General features: G+C 53.5%; 1 protein-coding gene across 4 annotated transcripts in view; it reads right to left on the reverse strand.

Moving 5' to 3' along the window:
* Positions 1-14,977, reverse strand: part of ARHGAP33 (Rho GTPase activating protein 33) — a 104,690-nt gene extending 89,713 nt beyond the window's left edge. For all 4 annotated transcript variants that reach the window (XM_040327099.1, XM_040327096.1, XM_040327098.1 and 1 more), the window contains exon 1: positions 14,875-14,977. The gene's annotated coding sequence lies outside the window, so the exon portion shown is untranslated. The remainder of the gene's footprint in view (positions 1-14,874) is intronic.
* Between the last annotated feature and the right edge of the window lie 2,044 nt (positions 14,978-17,021).

Genomic DNA, 17,021 nt, shown 5'->3' on the forward strand with positions numbered 1-17,021 from the left:
TCACCTGGTGATCTGGCTGGTAACACCCCCCTGTATTAGCGCGCCCCCCCACCACTCTGGATGAAGGAATACAGTCTTGTCAGTGTGGGGTTGGGGGGGGGGGTGTTAGATGGACTAGCACAATGGTCATTAATCTTGTCCTCAGGGCCCACTAACAGGCCAGGTTTGCAAGATAACTGAAATGCATGACAGGTGAGATCATTTGCTGCTCAGTGATTGCAGCATTCTGGTCTGCATCCCCCCCCCCCCCTCCCCAAGGTAATACATAAAACCTGGCCTGTTACTGGGCCCTGAGGACAGGAATTGATGACCAGGGCCACCATCAGGGGGATACAGGCAGTACATCTGTAAGGGGCCCGGATGGCAACACTCCCTTTGTTTTTTATTCGTGGCCCCTGTTGATACACATGGGCACAGTGAGGCATGGGCACAGTGAGGCATGGCCACAGTGAGACATGGGCACAGTGAGGCATGGACACAGTGAGGCATGGCCACAGTGAGACATGGGCACAGTGAGACATGGGCACAGTGAGGCATACACATGGACACCGTGAGGCATACACATGGACACAGTGAGACATGGGCACAGTGAGGCATACACCTGGGCACAGTGAGGCATACACATGGACACAGTGAGGCATGGGCACAGTGAGACATGGGCACAGTGAGGCATACACATGGGCACAGTGAGGCATACACATGGACACAGTGAGGCATGGGCACAGTGAGGCATGGACACAGTGAGGCATGGGCACAGTGAGGCATGGACACAGTGAGGCATGCAGATGGACACCCTAGGCTTATATTCGAGTCAATACGTTTTCCCATTTTTTGTGGTAAAATTCGGTGCCTCGGCTTATATTTGGGTCAGTATATATTCGGGTATATACGGCATATATATGTCCTACTTTACCAAACTTTATACACATCAGATAATAGTAGAAGCAGCTTGTTGGGGTTTTTTGATGATGACGCACATCCTATCATGTCATCTAATACTTCCTCCGGTGGTTTTATATATAGAAAAAAAATGTTTTAAATAATTGTACTGTCATGTGAAATAATGATTTGTTTTTCATTACATAGGATTCATTTTTACACATGTTTATGCTTATTTGTACTTTTTATTTATTTTTTCTATTTATTTATTTTTATGTCTTATATTTGTATAAGTACTATAATGTGTGTGTATAGAGATCACTGAGCCAGTCATATCAGTCTCTGTACCCGAGGAGCTTACACTCCAATGTCCCCTCCCCCACTATTATTATTATAAATGTATAGTATATGTTATATGGGTGACAACAGACGCTGTCATTGGACATTGATCAGTGGAGATCTCTTGCGCCTCTTATACATGTACTCGAGTACAGGGCCGGCCTTTGGGGTGTGCGAGCTGTGCGGCCGCACAGGGCGCCATGGGCAACAGGAGCGCTGTGCGGCCATCCAGAGGCGTCAAAGGGGGGTTTGGGGGCGTACCACACACTGGGGGGGTGTCAGACTGGCAACAAGGGGGGGCTACTCTGAACGGGGGGATCTGCATTGAAGGGGTGGATACACTGAAGGGGGGTCTGCACTGAAGGGGGGTCTGTGTAACATGCAGGGGGTCCATAGCTGCAGGGTTCTGTGTAATGTAAAGGGGTCCTCTTTGTGTATGTTTAGGTGACCAGGGGGCGAGGGGTGAAGATGGGGGGGGGGGGGTGCCACAGGATTAGCTTGCACAGGGCGCCTGAACACCTAAGGCCGGCCCTGCTCGGGTACTTCTCGCTGTCTCTGCCTCCTCTGGGAGTCTATGGTGGGGGGATCATCCTATCTCTATGGTGGGGGGATCATCCTATCTCTATGGTGGGGGGATCATCCTATCTCTATGGTGGAGGGATCATCCTATCTCTATGGTGGGGGGATCATCCTATCTCTATAGTGGAGGGATCATCCTATCTCTATGGTGGGGGGATCATCCTATCTCTATAGTGGAGGGATCATCCTATCTCTATGGTGGGGGGATCATCCTATCTCTATGGTGGAGGGATCATCCTATCTCTATGGTGGGGGGATCATCCTATCTCTATGGTGGAGGGATCATCCTATCTCTATGGTGGGGGGATCATCCTATCTCTATGGTGGAGGGATCGTCCTATCTCTATGGTGGAGGGATCATCATATCTCTATGGTGGAGGGATCATCATATCTCTATGGTGGAGGGATCATCATATCTCTATGGGGGGGGGGGGGGGATCATCCTCTCTCTATAGTGGGGGGGGGGGATCATCCTCTCGCTCTACGGTGGGGGGGGTCACCCTCTCTCTATAGTGGGGGGGGGGGATCATCCTCTCTCTCTATGGTGGGGGGGGTCATCCTCTCTCTATGGTGGGGGGGTCATCCTCTTTCTATGGTGGGGGGGGGTCATCCTCTCTCTCTAGTGGGGGATCATCCTCTCTCTATAGTGGGGGGGGGGGGTCATCCTCTCTCTCTCTCTATGGTGGGGGGGGGGTCATCCTCCCTCTATGGTGGGGGGGGGGTCATCCTCTCTCTATGGTGGGGGGGGTCATCCTCTCTCTATGGTGGGGGGGTCGTCCTCTCTCTATGGTGGGGGGGGGGTCATCCTCTCTCTATGGTGGGGGGGGGGTCATCCTCTCTCTATAGTGGGGGATCATCCTCTCTCTATGGTGGCGGGGGTCATCCTCTCTCTATGGTGGGGGGTCATCCTCTCTCTATGGTGGGGGGGGGTCATCCTCTATCTCTATGGTGTGGGGGGTTATCCTCTATCTCTATGGTGGAGGGGGGGGTCATCCTCTATCTCTATGGTGGAGGGGGGGGTCATCCTCTTTCTATGGTGGGGGGGGGTCATCCTCTCTCTCTAGTGGGGGATCATCCTCTCTCTATAGTGGGGGGGGGTCATCCTCTCTCTCTCTCTCTCTCTCTCTCTCTCTCTCTCTCTCTCTCTCTCTCTCTCTCTATGGTGGGGGGGGGTCATCCTCCCTCTATGGTGGGGGGGGGGTCATCCTCTCTCTATGGTGGGGGGGGGGGTCATCCTCTCTCTATGGTGGGGGGGGTCGTCCTCTCTCTATGGTGGGGGGGGGGGTCATCCTCTCTCTATAGTGGGGGATCATCCTCTCTCTATGGTGGCGGGGGTCATCCTCTCTCTATGGTGGGGGGTCATCCTCTCTCTATGGTGGCGGGGGTCATCCTCTCTCTATGGTGGGGGGGGGTCATCCTCTATCTCTATGGTGTGGGGGGTTATCCTCTATCTCTATGGTGGAGGGGGGGGTCATCCTCTATCTCTATGGTGGAGGGGGGGTCATCCTCTATCTCTATGGTGGAGGGGGGGGGGTCATCCTCTATCTCTATGGTGGAGGGGGGGGGGGGTCATCCTCTATCTCTATGGTGGAGGGGGGGGTCATCCTCTATCTCTATGGTGGAGGGGGGGGGGGTCATCCTCTATCTCTATGGTGGAGGGGGGGGGTCATCCTCTATCTCTATGGTGGGGGGGGGGGGGTCATCCTCTATCTCTATGGTGGGGGGGGGGTCACCCTCTCTCTATGGTTGGGGGTCATCCTCTCTCTCTATGGTGGGGGGGTCATCCTCTCTCTCTATGGTGGAGGGGGTCATCCTCTATCTCTATGGTTGGGGGGTCATCCTCTATCTCTATGGTTGGGGGGTCATCCTCTATCTCTATGGTTGGGGGGTCATCCTCTATCTCTATGGTTGGGGGGTCATCCTCTATCTCTATGGTTGGGGGGTCATCCTCTATCTCTATGGTTGGGGGTCATCCTCTATCTCTATGGTTGGGGGTCATCCTCTATCTCTATGGTTGGGGGTCACCCTCTATCTCTATGGTGGGGGGGGGGGGTCATCCTCTATCTCTATGGTTGGGGGTCATCCTCTATCTCTATGGTGGGGGGGGGTCATCCTCTATCTCTATGGTTGGGGGGTCATCCTCTATCTCTATGGTTGGGGGGGGGTCACCCTCTCTTTATGGTTGGGGGTCATCCTCTATCTCTATGGTGGGGGGTCATCCTCTAACTCTATGGTGGGGAGGGGGTCATCATCTCTCTCTATGGTTGGGGGTTGGGGGGGGGGGGGTCACCCTCTCTTTATGGTTGGGGGTCATCCTCTATCTCTATGGTGGGGGGGTCATCCTCTATCTCTATGGTGGAGGGGTCATCCTCTATCTCTATGGTGGAGGGGTCATCCTCTATCTCTATGGTGGGGGGGGTCATCCTCTATCTCTATGGTGGGGGGGTCATCCTCTATCTCTATGGTGGAGGGGTCATCCTCTATCTCTATGGTGGAGGGGTCATCCTCTATCTCTATGGTGGAGGGGTCATCCTCTATCTCTATGGTGGAGGGGTCATCCTCTATCTCTATGGTGGAGGGGTCATCCTCTATCTCTATGGTGGGGAGGGGGTCATCTTCTCTCTATGGTGGGGGGTCATCCTCTATCTCTATGGTGGGGAGGGTCATCCTCTCTCTATGGTGGGGGGGTCATCCTCTATCTCTATGGTGGGGAGGGGGTCATCTTCTCTCTATGGTGGGGGGTCATCCTCTATCTCTATGGTGGGGAGGGGGTCATCTTCTCTCTATGGTGGGGGGGGGTCATCCTCTATCTCTATGGTGGGGGGGGGGTCATCCTCTATCTCTATGGTGGGGGGGGGGTCATCCTCTATCTCTATGGTGGAGGGGGGTCATCCTCTATCTCTATGGTGGAGGGGTCATCCTCTATCTCTATGGTGGAGGGGTCATCCTCTATCTCTATGGTGGGGGGGGGGGGTCATCCTCTATCTCTATGGTGGGGGGGTCATCCTCTATCTCTATGGTGGAGGGGTCATCCTCTATCTCTATGGTGGAGGGGTCATCCTCTATCTCTATGGTGGAGGGGTCATCCTCTATCTCTATGGTGGAGGGGTCATCCTCTATCTCTATGGTGGAGGGGTCATCCTCTATCTCTATGGTGGAGGGGTCATCCTCTATCTCTATGGTGGAGGGGTCATCCTCTATCTCTATGGTGGGGGGGTCATCCTCTATCTCTATGGTGGAGGGGTCATCCTCTATCTCTATGGTGGAGGGGTCATCCTCTATCTCTATGGTGGAGGGGTCATCCTCTATCTCTATGGTGGGGAGGGGGTCATCTCTCTATGGTGGGGGGTCATCCTCTATCTCTATGGTGGGGAGGGTCATCCTCTCTCTATGGTGGGGGGTCATCCTCTATCTCTATGGTGGGGTGGGGGTCATCTTCTCTCTATGGTGGGGGGTCATCCTCTATCTCTATGGTGGGGAGGGGGTCATCTTCTCTCTATGGTGGGGAGGGGGTCATCTTCTCTCTATGGTGGGGGGGGGGGTCATCCTCTATCTCTATGGTGGAGGGGTCATCCTCTATCTCTATGGTGGGGGGGTCATCCTCTATCTCTATGGTGGGGGGGGTCATCCTCTATCTCTATGGTGGGGGGGGTCATCCTCTCTCTATGGTGGGGGGTCATCCTCTATCTCTATGGTGGGGGGGGGTCATCCTCTATCTCTATGGTGGAGGGGTCATCCTCTATCTCTATGGTGGGGGGGGTCATCCTCTATCTCTATGGTGGAGGGGTCATCCTCTATCTCTATGGTGGAGGGGTCATCCTCTATCTCTATGGTGGGGGGTCATCCTTTATCTCTATGGTGGGGGGGTCATCCTCTATCTCTATGGTGGGGGGTCATCCTCTATCTCTATGGTGGGGGGTCATCCTCTATCTCTATGGTGGGGGGGTCATCCTCTATCTCTATGGTGGGGGGTCATCCTCTATCTCTATGATGGGGGGTCATCCTCTATCTCTATGGTGGAGGGGTCATCCTCTATCTCTATGGTGGAGGGGTCATCCTCTATCTCTATGGTGGGGAGGGGGTCATCTCTCTATGGTGGGGGGTCATCCTCTATCTCTATGGTGGGGGGTCATCCTCTATCTCTATGATGGGGGGTCATCCTCTATCTCTATGGTGGAGGGGTCATCCTCTATCTCTATGGTGGAGGGGTCATCCTCTATCTCTATGGTGGGGAGGGGGTCATCTCTCTATGGTGGGGGGTCATCCTCTATCTCTATGGTGGGGGGTCATCCTCTATCTCTATGGTGGGGGGTCATCCTCTATCTCTATGGTGGGGTGGGGGTCATCTTCTCTCTATGGTGGGGGGGTCATCCTCTCTCTCTCTATAACGGTGACACGGATGTCGGAGATGAAAGCCTCGTATTAAACCTTCTGATGAATATTTTATTCTCGTCTCGCAGGAATCGCTCTGTTCCTCTAATCCTATGAATGATTGATTATTGTCACCGGATCCACCGGACCGGCACACTGACACCAAATCCTACACCAGGAGGCCCCTCCCTCTTCACCATAAAGTGGACCTGTCATCAGATTTTAGATACCGGCATGAAACATTTATCGAGTCTCAGATGTGGCGGCTGCATTCGTTTTCTTTTACTGTCACCTGGTGATCCAGCCGGTAAGTTTATTTTTCAGCAGCACAAGCTCTCCAGCAGAATGGACAAACCTTTCCACACTGGCAGAGGTGCTCACAATGATCAGCTTTTATTTATTCGTGTAAAACCTTTATCCCAAAAAAAAAAAAAAGAGTTCGGTGTATCTAAATCTGCTAATCCGTCTAATACTCCCCCCCCCCCCCCCCCCAGACTGACAGATGCTGCTGTGAAAAGTGACCGCCTGTGCTCCTTCATCCAGAGTGGGGCGCTCTAATACAGGAAATGTGTTACTGGTCAGATCACCAGGTGAAAACAGATGAGGGGGATCTTAAAAAATAAAAAGAAGACTAATGCAGCCACCACATCTAATGATTGGTAAGTTGCAATATATGAAATGTTTGGGTTTGGGGCTTAATACGATTACACCTTCCTTCCCGGCCAATTGCAGATTGATGGCCGGGCACCCATCAATGCAGCCTCTTTAGTGCCTATCAGTGCAGCATATCAGTGCCCATCAGTGCAGCATATTAGTGCAGCCTCACCAGTGTCCATCAATGTAACCTCACCAGTGCAGCCTCACCAGTGCCGCCTCACCAGTGCCCATCAATGTAGCCTCATCAATGCAGCATATCAGTGCCTATCAATGCAGCCTCATCAGTGCCCATCAATGCTGCCTCATCAGTGCCCATCAATGCAGCCTCATTAGTGCCTATCAGTGCAGCCTCATCAGTGCAAAATATCAGTGCAGCATATTAGTGCAGCCTCACCAGTGTCCATCAATGTAACCTCATCAATGCCCATCAGTGCAGCCTCACCAGTGCCCATCAATGTAGCCTCATCAATGCAGCATATCAGTGCCTATAAATGCAGCCTCATCACTGCCCATCAATGCAGCCTCATTAGTTACCATCAGTGCCCATCAGTGCAGCCTTATCAGTGCAGCATATCAGTGCCCATCAGTGCAGCCTTATCAGTGCAGCATATCAGTGCCCATCAGTGCAGCCTCATCAGTGTCCCTCAGTGAAGAAGAAAAATGACTTATTTGCATAAACAGAAAAGAAGAAGAAGCCGTGTTTTCCTCCCTCACAATGGGGGACGGATCGGATCACAGAGAAGAATGAGGGGCGGGAGTTGGATTGTCAGCTTCTCTGCCGAGTGTTAAATCCCCCAACACACAACACAGACACATCACTGCCTCTATGAATGCAAAGCGCCCCTAGAATCGGGCCAATCAGACGACAGCGAGCGGCGCAGAGAATGAGGATTTGTAGGATGGATTGTCAGCTCTTCTGCCAAACCTTGGGGGTGAGTCTTCCGGGTGATTTGTATGATTGGATGCGGTCTTCAGACCGGCGTCCCTCTATATTGGGGCCGAGCGGCGGGTGGCTGAGCGCGGCACAGAGAGTGGATTGTCAGCTCTTCTGCCAAACCTTGGGGGTGAGTCTTCCGGGTGATTTGTATGATTGGATGCGGTCTTCAGACCGGAGTCCCTCTATATTGGGGCCGGATGGCTGTGAGCGACACAGAGAGTGGATTGTCAGCTCTTCTGCCGAGTATTAAACTCAAACACACAAGTCAGACCCCTCCCTGTCCTTCTGGTTTATTTATAACTGAATGTGACGTTCCAACCAAAGTCCCCCCCATATACCGAGCGCCCCCGGGAGGAAGGAGGGTCTATGAGGCGGATTGTCAGCTCTTCTGCCAAATCACAACTCTCCTTCCAGATTATTAATGATTGAGATCAGAGTCTCTTTACGTGATGCTTATGTGCATGGGAGGAGCCTGTGATACTTATGTACATGGGAGGAGCCTGGGATACTTATGTGCATGGGAGGAGCCTGGGATACTTGTGTACATGGGAGGAGCCTGTGATACTTATGTACATGGGAGGAGCCTGTGATACTTGTGTACATGGGAGGAGCCTGTGATGCTTATGTACATGGGAGGAGCCTGTGATACTTGTGTACATGGGAGGAGCCTGTGATGCTTATGTACATGGGAGGAGCCTGTGATACTTGTGTACATGGGAGGAGCCTGTGATACTTGTGTACATGGGAGGAGCCTGTAATACTTGTGTGCATGGGAGGAGCCTGTGATACTTATGTACATGGGAGGAGCCTGGGATACTTGTGTGCATGGGAGGAGTCTGTGATACTTGTGTACATGGGAGGAGCCTGGGATGCTTGTGTGCATGGGAGGAGCCTGGGATACTTGTGTGCATGGGAGGAGCCTGGGATACTTGTGTGCATGGGAGGAGCCTGGGATACTTGTGTGCATGGGAGGAGCCTGGGATACTTGTGTGCATGGGAGGAGCCTGGGATACTTGTGTGCATGGGAGGAGCCTGGAAAACTTGTGTGCATGGGAGGAGCCTGGGATACTTGTGTGCATGGGAGGAGCCTGTGATACTTGTGTACATGGGAGGAGCCTGTGATACTTATGTGCATGGGAGGAGCCTGGAAAACTTGTGTGCATGGGAGGAGCCTGGGATACTTGTGTGCATGGGAGGAGCCTGTGATACTTGTGTACATGGGAGGAGCCTGTGATACTTATGTGCATGGGAGGAGCCTGTAATACTTGTGTGCATGGGAGGAGCCTGTGATACTTATGTACATGGGAGGAGCCTGGGATACTTGTGTGCATGGGAGGAGTCTGTGATACTTGTGTACATGGGAGGAGCCTGGGATGCTTGTGTGCATGGGAGGAGCCTGGGATGCTTGTGTGCATGGGAGGAGCCTGGGATACTTGTGTGCATGGGAGGAGCCTGGGATACTTGTGTGCATGGGAGGAGCCTGGGATACTTGTGTGCATGGGAGGAGCCTGGGATACTTGTGTGCATGGGAGGAGCCTGGGATACTTGTGTGCATGGGAGGAGCCTGTGATACTTATGTACATGGGAGGAGCCTGGGATACTTGTGTGCATGGGAGGAGTCTGTGATACTTGTGTACATGGGAGGAGCCTGGGATGCTTGTGTGCATGGGAGGAGCCTGGGATACTTGTGTGCATGGGAGGAGCCTGGGATACTTGTGTGCATGGGAGGAGCCTGGGATACTTGTGTGCATGGGAGGAGCCTGGGATACTTGTGTGCATGGGAGGAGCCTGGGATACTTGTGTGCATGGGAGGAGCCTGGGATACTTGTGTGCATGGGAGGAGCCTGGAAAACTTGTGTGCATGGGAGGAGCCTGGGATACTTGTGTGCATGGGAGGAGCCTGTGATACTTGTGTACATGGGAGGAGCCTGTGATACTTATGTGCATGGGAGGAGCCTGGAAAACTTGTGTGCATGGGAGGAGCCTGGGATACTTGTGTGCATGGGAGGAGCCTGTGATACTTGTGTACATGGGAGGAGCCTGTGATACTTATGTGCATGGGAGGAGCCTGTAATACTTGTGTGCATGGGAGGAGCCTGTGATACTTATGTACATGGGAGGAGCCTGGGATACTTGTGTGCATGGGAGGAGTCTGTGATACTTGTGTACATGGGAGGAGCCTGGGATGCTTGTGTGCATGGGAGGAGCCTGGGATGCTTGTGTGCATGGGAGGAGCCTGGGATACTTGTGTGCATGGGAGGAGCCTGGGATACTTGTGTGCATGGGAGGAGCCTGGGATACTTGTGTGCATGGGAGGAGCCTGGGATACTTGTGTGCATGGGAGGAGCCTGGGATACTTGTGTGCATGGGAGGAGCCTGTGATACTTATGTACATGGGAGGAGCCTGTGATACTTATGTACATGGGAGGAGCCTGTGGGAGGAGCCTGTGATACTTATGTACATGGGAGGAGTCTGTGATAGTTATGTACATGGGAGGAGCCTGTGATACTTATGTACATGGGAGGAGCCTGTGATACTTGTGTACATGGGAGGAGCCTGTGATACTTGTGTACATGGGAGGAGCCTGTGATACTTATGTGCATGGGAGGAGCCTGGGATACTTATGTACAGGGGAGGAGCCTGTGATACTTATGTACAGGGGAGGAGCCTGTGATACTTATGTACAGGGGAGGAGCCTGTGATACTTATGTACATGGGAGGAGCCTGTGATACTTATGTACATGGGAGGAGCCTGGGATACTTATGTACAGGGGAGGAGCCTGTGATACTTATGTACAGGGGAGGAGCCTGTGATACTTATGTACAGGGGAGGAGCCTGTGATACTTATGTACATGGGAGGAGCTTCTCACGTTGTCATTATGGGGGATTGTTTGTAGAATTTTGAGGAAAATAATGAATTTGATCCATTTTAGAATAAAGCTGTAACATCACAAAATGTGGAAAAAGTGAAGCGCTGTGAATACTTTCCGGAGGCTCTGTATGTTTCTGTCTTTATGATTGGATGAGATGTTTGGAGAAGAATGAGGATCTCGTGATTATTACACAATCTACTGACACAATGGAAGTCGGGGGAGGGGGGAGGGAGGGGGGGTCTGAAAGCTGAAATTACTCACATTTCCTTTATTTTCTTCCCTCGGATTACAGAAACCAGATCTTGTTTGTGTTCAGTGATCCGGTCACAGGAGAGTATGTGGCCACCGCTGAGCGCCTTCTGAAGATGCCAGCTGCCTGGCTTCCTCTGGCTTTTTTCCCCCCCAATACAAGCAGGCAGCCAGTGAAGTCAGATTTTCCCCTCCTAGAACAATACTTACCCCCTGCCATCCTCAAACCCCCCCAACACAAATCCCCCCCCCCCTTACATGATTCCACAGTGCCAGGGCAGCCGCTCCTCCTGCCCACCCCTTGTCCCGGCCCTGATTGGGAGCCTCAACGCCCAGCAGTGTATTATAATTGGCGGTTCAGCGTGACTAGTCTTCCTCTAGGAATGTCCGTCCCCTGGAATGAAATCCTGATTGGTTGGCTGTAGTGCCTCCCCCCCGGGACTGACCCGCTCCAAGCATGCGGACAGTGAAACCCCTCCCCACTGATTCTGGTCCCTGGTCAGTGATTCAGATAGGAAGGAGTCACATGACGGTCAGAATATTCAGAGAAGAATTATTTTCCCATTTCCCTTTTATCTGCAGAACAGATTCATTGTTGTCACATAGAAAACCAACGTCGTCCAATCCACTCCGAGCGCAAGAAAACGCACAACGTGAGCGACAACGCAGGAAACCAGCGACAGAAATTTCCTCATTATTATACATTTATATAGCTCTGACATATACCACAGTGCTGTATAGAGCTTACACTCTAATGTCCCCCCCCCCCATCACATCAGTCTCTGTACCAGAGGAGCTTACACTCTAATGTCCCCTCCCCCCCACATCACATCAGTCTCTGTACAGAGGAGCTTACACTCTAATGTCCCCTCCCCCCACAGTCACATCAGTCTCTGTACAGATGAGCTTACACTCTAATGTCCCCTCCCCCACAGTCACATCAGTCTCTGTACAGAGGAGCTTACACTCTAATGTCCCCTCCCCCCCACAGTCACATCAGTCTCTGTACAGAGGAGCTTACACTCTAATGTCCCCTCCCCCCACAGTCACATCAGTCTCTGTACAGAGGAGCTTACACTCTAATGTCCCCTCCCCCCCCCCCCCCCCACAGTCACATCAGTCTCTGTACAGAGGAGCTTACACTCTAATGTCCTGACCAGTCTCACTCCTCCTGATGCGTTCTCCGTTACATAAAACAAGCGATGAGTTCCATTGGCCGGACCTGCAGACCCGCCTGTATCTGGGTGGGCAGAGATGACACAGCGGGTGCAGAAATCCCTCCACCTGTGGCCCCCGGCACTGATTGGGGCCCATCACCGCAATCCCCCTGCCGGGTGATGTTGTGTGGTCGGGGTCTTACCTGTGGGACGGGGGATGGTCGGGTCTTACCTGCAGGGGCGTACCTAGAGCATTTGGCACCCGGGGCGGATCCAATATCTGGCACCCCTCCCCCCCACGTTAAAATGTAAAAACACCCCACTGTGCCCCCTGCATACCTCTGCATTCTTCAATATCTTTTTGTTACTACTGTGTACCCCTCTCCACAACTGCACCTCTGGACCCCTTTACATTACACAGCACCCTGCATCACTGGACCCCTTTACATTACACAGCACCCTGCATCACTGGACCCCTTTACATTACACAGCACCCTGCATCACTGGACTCCTTTACATTACACAGCACCCTGCACCTCTGGGCCCCTTTACATTACACAGCACCCTGCACCTCTGGGCCCCTTTACATTACACAGCACCCTGCACCTCTGGGCCCCTTTACATCTCACAGCCCCCTTCACCTCTGGGCCCCTTTACATTACACAGAACCCTGCACCTCTGGGCCCCTTTACATTACACAGCACCCTGCACCTCTGGACCACTTTACATTACACAGCACCCTGCACCTCTGGGCCCCTTTACATTACACAGAACCCTGCACCTCTGGACCCCTTTACATTACACAGCACCCTGCACCTCTGGACCCCTTTACATTACACAGCACCTTGCACCTCTGGACCACTTTACATTACACAGCACCCTGCACCTCTGGGCCCCTTTACATTACACAGAACCCTGCACCTCTGGACCCCTTTACATTACACAGCACCCTGCATCACTGGACTCCTTTACATTACACAGCACCCTGCACCTCTGGGCCCCTTTACATTACACAGCACCCTGCACCTCTGGACCACTTTACATTACACAGCACCCTGCACCTCTGGGCCCCTTTACATTACACAGAACCCTGCACCTCTGGACCCCTTTACATTACACAGCACCCTGCATCACTGGACCCCTTTACATTACACATCCCCCTGCATCTCTGGACCCCTTTACATTACACAGCACCCTGCATCACTGGACCCCTTTACATTACACAGCACCCTGCATCACTGGACCCCTTTACATTACACATCCCCCTGCATCTCTGGACCCCTTTACATTACACAGCACCCTGCATCACTGGACCCCTTTACATTACACAGCACCCTGCATCTCTGGACCCCTTTACATTACACAGCACCCTGCATCACTGGACCCCTTTACATTACACAGCACCCTGCATCACTGGACCCCTTTACATTACACAGCCCCCTGCACCTCTGGACCCCTTTACATTACACAGCACCCTGCACCTCTGGACCCCTTTACATTACACAGCACCCTGCATCTCTGGGCCCCTTTACATTACACAGCAACCTGCATCTCTGGGCCCCTTTACATTACACAGCACCCTGCACCTCTGGGCCCCTTTACATTACACAGCCCCCTGCACCTCTGGGCCCCTTTACATTACACAGCACCCTGCATCTCTGGGCCCCTTTACATTACACAGCCCCCTGCACCCCTTTACATTATACAGCACCCTGCATCTCTGGGCCCCTTTACATTACACAGCACCCTGCATCTCTGGGCCCCTTTACATTACACAGCACCCTGCACCTCTGGGCCCCTTTACATCACACAGCCCCCTGCATCACTGGACCCCTTTACATTACACAGCACCCTGCACCTCTGGGCCCCTTTACATCACACAGCCCCCTGCATCACTGGACCCTTTTACATTACACATCACCCTGAACCTCTTTACATTACACAGCCCCTGCACCACTGGACCCTTTTACATTACACAGCATCACTGCACCCCTTTTACATTACACAGCACCCTGCACCTCTGCCGGCCCCCCCACATGTCAGTTTTTTTTTATTCGGCATGGTGTCACCCCTCTAGCGGGGCGGACCGCACCCCCCGCACCCCCTAGGAACGCCTCTGCTTACCTGTGGGACGGGGGATGGTCGGGTCTTACCTGTGGGACGGGGGATGGTCGGGGTCTTACCTGTGGGACGGGGGATGGTCGGGTCTTACCTGTGGGACGGGGGATGGTCGGGTCTTACCTGTGGGACGGGGGATGGTCGGGTCTTACCTGTGGGACGGGGGATGGTCGGGTCTTACCTGTGGGACGGGGGATGGTCGGGTCTTACCTGTGGGACGGGGGATGGTCGGGGTCTTACCTGTGGGACGGGGGATGGTCGGGTCTTACCTGTGGGACGGGGGATGGTCGGGGTCTTACCTGTGGGACGGGGGATGGTCGGGGTCTTACCTGTGGGACGGGGGATGGTCGGGGTCTTACCTGTGGGACGGGGGATGGTCGGGGTCTTACCTGTGGGACGGGGGATGGTCGGGTCTTACCTGTGGGACGGGGGATGGTCGGGTCTTACCTGTGGGACGGGGGATGGTCGGGGTCTTACCTGTGGGACGGGGGATGGTCGGGTCTTACCTGTGGGACGGGGGATGGTCGGGTCTTACCTGTGGGACGGGGGATGGTCGGGGTCTTACCTGTGGGACGGGGGATGGTCGGGTCTTACCTGTGGGACGGGGGATGGTCGGGGTCTTACCTGTGGGACGGGGGATGGTCGGGGTCTTACCTGTGGGACGGGGGATGGTCGGGTCTTACCTGTGGGACGGGGGATGGTCGGGGTCTTACCTGTGGGACGGGGGATGGTCGGACTCAGGCGACTGTCACTTCAGCTGTCTCTGCAAACGTGGAACTTCGGAGTCGCTGAGCAGAGGACGCCTCTCCAGCCGCTTAAAGGGGAAGCGTTGGTTAACCCTTTTCCTGCCGAACGGTCTGCTTCTCAACAGGCTTGTGGCCAACTTTACATGTCGCTTCATACTGTATGTGAGCGGGGGAGGGGAGGGGGGGGCAAAATATGTGCTGGAGGATGCGGCACCTGCAGGGGCAGCACCTTCCATCCTCCCTCCAGTCTTGCACAGCTGAAACGGCTTCCTCTGATTTCACCGCACACTGTGAGCTTCTCACCATGTGCATTAGAAGCTGCAGAACCCCCCTGGCTGGTGGACGTCCAGCATCATCTAGGGGGGTCAGCATAAGGGCCGGTTGTATCTGTAAGACTAGATTTCCAGAGCAGCCCCCCCTTACATCAGAAGACAAGTGCCCCCCCAACATCAGAAGACAAGTGCCCCCCATCATCCGAAGACAAGTGCCCCCCCAAACATCAGAAGACAAGTGCCCCCCCAAACATCAGAATTCAAGGGCCCCCCCCCCCATCATCACAAGACAATTGCCTCCCCCCATAATCAGAAGAAAAGTGCCCCCCCATCATCAGATGACAAGTGCCCCCCCCCCCCATCCTCAGATGTCAAGTGCCCCCCAATCATCAGAAGACGAGTGCCTCCCCTATCTTTAGAAGACAAGTGCCCCCCCCCCATATCATCAGAAGACAAGTGCCCCCCCCAACATCAGAAGACAAGTGCCCCCCATCATCAGATGTCAAGTGTTCCCCCTATCATCAGAAGACAAGTGCCCCCCCAACATCAGAAGACAAGTGCCCCCCCCACCATCAGAAGACAAGTGCCCCCCCCAACATCAGAAGACAAGTGCCCCCCCCAACATCAGAAGACAAGTGCCCCCCATCATCAGATGTCAAGTGTTCCCCCTATCATCAGAAGACAAGTGCCCCCCCAACATCAGAAGACAAGTGCCCCCCCCATCATCAGAAGACAAGTGCCCCCCCCCCCACCCCCCTAACCTTGTGCTGCTGCCAGGAAGAAGCTGGGAAAAAGAAAGTGCTGCCAACTGCCACTCCTCCAGAATGACACCCACCTATCAAAGCATTTTGATAATTGCACAACTCCTCCCACTGCTTGCAGGAGGGTTGAGGGCTCTTCAGAGGAGTACTGAGGGCGGGGTCTTGTGATGTTTTCACCCTGCCAGCTCCTCCCACCAGCCACGATCTGCCTGCATTGCATAGAAGCACAGAGACCTGTGATGTCCCGCCTGTGGGACGTCATGTGACATCCTGGACTGGAAGTGGAGATACTGGGATGAAGGTTGCAACTACAGGCATCCTCCCAGGAAACGATTTATTTTTTCAGCCTGTGATTCCCTACAATGTAAAAGCCATTCTAGCAGCTAATTAGCCCCTGGATTGCTTTTACAGGTAGCTTGGAGGAGACGCCCTCCCCTCCTATCATCTCTATGGTTCTGGGAGGCCGGAAGCGATGTCACTTCCGGTTCTGGCAGATGCAAACACTACCATTTTTTTTTTTTTTTGGAAAGCAGAGATCATTTTTTTTTTTTGCCGTGATTGCAGCGCGTTTTATCGCACGACAATTGCGGCAGACCCGTCCCGCGATTTGAGGTGTCATTTAAATGAATGGCACCTCGAATGCGAGTCCCACGTTTTGTCATGAACACCTTGGCGCTGTGAAATCGCAGGCAGGTCCGCTGCAAATCTACCCGCGATTCAAAACGCTGGAGTGCGAGTGCAACCTAAGGCTCTGTTCACATCTTGGCGTATAGGGGGGGGGGGGGGGGCGACAATCGCGGTGAAATCGTGCAAATAGAATGGCGGGACGCCCGTCGCCCCAAAATAATTTTACAGCGATTGTCGCCCGACGAATCGTGGGAAAAATCGCGCTGCGTTTGGGGTTGCAATTGAAATTGATGGGCAACACAAGGAGAAACGCACAGGCTTTCCGCGATTTGCCAACTATTGTGAATCGCGCCAATTCCGCCCACGATTCAGGAACACGCGGAGATTGCGAACCCTAAAAGTCAGTGGGGTAGATTCAGGTAGCAATTGCGTCTGCGTAAACCATAGTTACGCA

This window comes from Rana temporaria, chromosome 10 (assembly GCF_905171775.1).
Source record: "Rana temporaria chromosome 10, aRanTem1.1, whole genome shotgun sequence".
Lineage (NCBI taxonomy): Eukaryota > Metazoa > Chordata > Amphibia > Anura > Ranidae > Rana > Rana temporaria.